The sequence below is a fragment of the Arachis ipaensis genome, chromosome B8 (assembly GCF_059453495.1).
Source record: "Arachis ipaensis isolate K30076 ecotype BB chromosome B8, ASM5945349v1, whole genome shotgun sequence".
NCBI lineage: Eukaryota > Viridiplantae > Streptophyta > Magnoliopsida > Fabales > Fabaceae > Arachis > Arachis ipaensis.
The window spans coordinates 87,430,812-87,434,839 of record NC_142443.1 but is presented as its reverse complement, the minus strand read 5'-3'; the positions used below and the strand labels follow the sequence as shown (position 1 = coordinate 87,434,839).

Sequence of the window (4,028 nt, the reverse complement as noted above, 5' to 3'; positions counted from 1 at the left end):
CATTAGAGATGACTTCATGAACTTCTATTTCCTTTCCAATCATGATGCTATGAATCATGATGGCCCGATCCACAGTAACTTCAGATCGGTTGCTAGTGGGAATGATTGAGCATTGAATGAACTCCAACCATCCTCTAGCCACAGGATTGAGGTCCAATCTTCTTAGTTGAACCGGCTTGCCTTTGGAGTCAATCTTCCATTGAGCTCCTTCCACACATATGTCCATAAGGACTTGGTCCAACCTTTGATTAAAGTTGACCCTTCTAGTGTAGGGGCATTCATCTCCTTGCATCATGGGCAAGTTAAATGCCAACCTCACATTTTCTGGGCTAAAATCCAAGTATTTCCCCCGAACCATTGTAACATAGTTCTTTGGATCCGGGTTCTTACTTTGATCATGGTTCTTGGTGATCCATGCATTGGCATAGAACTCTTGAACCATTAGGATGCCGACTTGTTGGATGGGATTTGTTAGAACTTCCCAACCTCTTCTTTGAATTTCATGTCGGATCTCTGGATACTCATTTCTTTTGAGTTTGAAAGGGACCTCAGGGATCACCTTCTTCTTGGCCACAACCTCATAGAAGTGGTCTTGATGGGCTTTGGAGATGAACCTTTCCATCTCCCATGACTCGGAGGTGGAAGCTTTTGTCTTCCCTTTCCCCTTTCTAGAGGATTCTCCGGTCTTAGGTGCCATCAATGGTAATGGAAAAACAAAAAGCTTATGCTTTTACCACACCAAACTTAGAATATTGCTCGCCCTCGAGCAATAAAAGAAAGAATAGAGGAAAAAAAAGAATAAAATATGGAGAAGAGGGGTGAAGTGGGTTTCGGCCAAGTAGAGAGGAGAGGGTTGTGTTGTGTGAAAATGAGGAAGAATGGAGGGCTATATATAGGGGAGGGAGGGGGGTTAAGGTTCGACCATTTAGGGTGGGTTTGGGTGGGAAATAGGTTTTGAATTTTGAAGGTAGGTGGAGTTTATGAGGTAGGTTTATGGGGAAGAGTGGATGGATGTGAGTGGTGAAGAGGTGATGGGGAAAAGTGTTTATGGGATTGTGTGAAAGAGAGTGGTGAGGGATGAGAAGAAGTGAGTGGAGGTAGGTGGGGTTTATGAGGTAGGTTTATGGGGAAGAGAGGATGGATGTGAGTGGTGAAGATTTAATAGGGAAGAGGGATGGAGGTGATAGGTGAAGGGTTTTGGGGAAGAGTGTTTATGGGATTGTGTGAAAGGGGGGTGAGAAAAAGTGAGTGGAGGTAGGTGGGGATCCTGTGGTGTCCACAGATCCTGAGATGATCCTGTGGGGTCCACAGATCTTGAGATGATCCTGTGGGGTCCACAGATCCTGAGGTGTTCAAGGATTTACAACCTTGCACCAAAGTAGGCATGCAAAATGCCTTTGCACACAACTCTGGGTGGTGCCCATTTTGGGCGTTCAACGCCCATTTGCTGCCATTTCTGGCGTTGAACGCCAGAACCATGCTTGTTCTGGGCGTTCAGCGCCAGGATGCTGCCCATTTTGGGCGTTCAGCACCAGAACCATGCTCTGTTCTGGCGTTGAACGCCAGACAGATGCTCCTCCAGGGTGTGATTTTTCTTCTGCTGTTTTTGATTCCGTTTTTGATTTTTTTGTTTATTTTGTGACTCCACATGATCATGAACCTATAAAGACATATAACTAAGAAGAATATAGTTAGATAAATAAAAATTGGGTTGCTTCCCAATAAGCGCTTCTTTAATGTCAATAGCTTGACAGTGGGCTCTCATGGAGCCTCACAGATGTACAGAGCTTTGTTGAGACTCTCCAACACCAAACTTAGAGTTTGGATATGGGAGTTCAACACCAAACTTAGAGTTTAGTTGTGGCCTCCCAACACCAAACTTAGAGTTTGACTGTGGGGGCTTTGTTTGACTCTGCTTTGAGAGAAGCTTTTTATGCTTCCTCTCCATGGGTGCAGAGAGAGATCTTGAGTTGTAAACACAAGGTTGTCCTCATTCAATTGAAGGATTAATTCTCCTCTGTCCACATCAATCACAGCTCTTGCTGTGGCTAGGAAAGGTCTTCCTAGGATGATGGATTCATCCTCTTCCTTTCCAGTATCCAGGACTATGAAATCAGCAGGGATGTAAAGGCCTTCAACCTTTACTAGCACGTCCTCTACTTGTCCATAAGCCTGTTTTCTTGAATTGTCTGCCATCTCTAATGAGATTTTAGCAGCTTGCACCCCATAGATTCCCAGTTTCTCTATTACAGAGAGTGGCATGAGGTTTATTCCTGAACCAAGGTCACACAGAGCCTTAAAGATCATGGTGCCTATGGTACAAGGTATTATGAACTTTCCAGGATCCTGTTTCTTCTGAGGCAATGTCAGTTGATCCAGATCACTTAGTTCATTGATGAACAAGGGAGGTTCATCTTCCCAAGTTTTAATACCAAATAATTTGGCATTCAGCTTCATGATTGCACCAAGAAACTTGGCAGTTTGCTCTTCAGTAACATCCTCATTCTCTTCAGAAGAGGAATACTCATCAGAGCTCATGAAGGGCATAAGGAGGTTTAATGGAATCTCTATGGTCTCTAGACGAGCCTCAGAGTCCTTTGGTTCCTCAGAGAGAAGCTCCTTATTGATCACTGGACGTCCCAGGAGGTCTTCCTCCTTGGGATTCACGTCCTCTCCTCTCCTCACAGGTTCGGCCATGATGCTTATGTCAATGGCCTTGCACTCTCCTTTTAGATTCTCTTCTGTATTGCTTGGGAGAGTACTAGGAGGGATTTCAGTGATCCTCTTACTCAGCTGGCCCACTTGTGCTTCCAAATTTCTAATGGAAGACCTTGTTTCATTCATGAAACTCACAGTGGCCTTAGATAGATCAGAGACTAAGTTTGCTAAATTAGAAGTATTTTGTTTAGAGTTCTCTGTCTGTTGCTGAGTGGATGATGGAAAAGGTTTATTATTGTTAAACCTGTTTCTTCCACCATTATTAAAGCCTTGTTGAAGCTTTTGATCCTTCCATGAGAAATTTGGATGATTTCTCCATGATGGATTATCGGTGTTTCCATAAGGTTCACCTAAGTAATTCACCTCTGCTATTGCAGGGTTTTCAGGATCATAAGCTTCTTCTGCATAAGAAGCCTCTTGAGTACTGTTGGATGCAGCTTGCATTCCATTCAGACTCTGAGAAATCATATTGACTTGCTGAGTTAATATTTTGTTCTGAGCCAATATGGCATTCAGAGTATCAACTTCAAGAACTCCCTTCTTCATAGGCGTCCAATTACTCACAGGATTCCTTTCAGAGGTGTACATGAACTGGTTATTAGCAACCATGTCAATGAGTTCTTGAGCTTCTGCAGGCGTTTTCTTTAGGTGAATGGATCCACCTGCAGATGTATCCAATGACATCTTTGATAACTCAGACAGACCATCATAGAATATATCTAGGATGGTCCATTCTGAAAGCATGTCAGAAGGACACTTTTTAGTCAGTCCTTTGTATCTCTCCCAAGCTTAATAGAGGGATTCACCTTCTTTTTGTCTGAAGGTTTGAACATCCACTCTAAGCTTGCTCAGCTTTTGAGGAGGAAAGAACTTGGCTAGGAAAGCCTTGACCAGCTTATCCCAAGAGTTCAGGCTATCCTTAGGTTGAGAGTCCAACCATATTCTAGCTCTGTCTCTTACAGCAAAAGGGAAAAGCATGAGCCTGTAGACTTCAGGATCTACTCCATTAGTCTTAACGGTATCACATATCTACAAGAATTCAGTTAAGAACTGAAAAGGATCTTCAGATGGAAGTCCATGAAACTTGTAGTTCTGCTGTATCAGAGAAACTAATTGAGGTTTCAGCTCAAAGTTGTTTGCTCCAATGGCAGGAATGGAGATGCTTCTTCCATGTAAATTGGAATTAGGTGCAGTAAAGTCACCAAGCATCCTCCTTGCATTATTATTATTTTCGGCTGCCATCTCCTCTTCCTGTTCGAAAATTTCTGAAAGGTTATCTCTGGATTGTTGTAATTTAGCTTCTCTTAATT

At 43.0% G+C, this 4,028-nt stretch overlaps 1 non-coding gene across 1 annotated transcript; it reads left to right on the top strand.

Annotated features, from left to right (window-relative positions):
- Positions 1-3,456: 3,456 nt before the first annotated feature.
- On the top strand, positions 3,457-3,564 carry LOC148548731 (small nucleolar RNA R71). Its single transcript, XR_015897977.1, has one exon. It is a non-coding gene; the product is annotated as a small nucleolar RNA R71 (small nucleolar RNA).
- Positions 3,565-4,028: the final 464 nt, after the last annotated feature.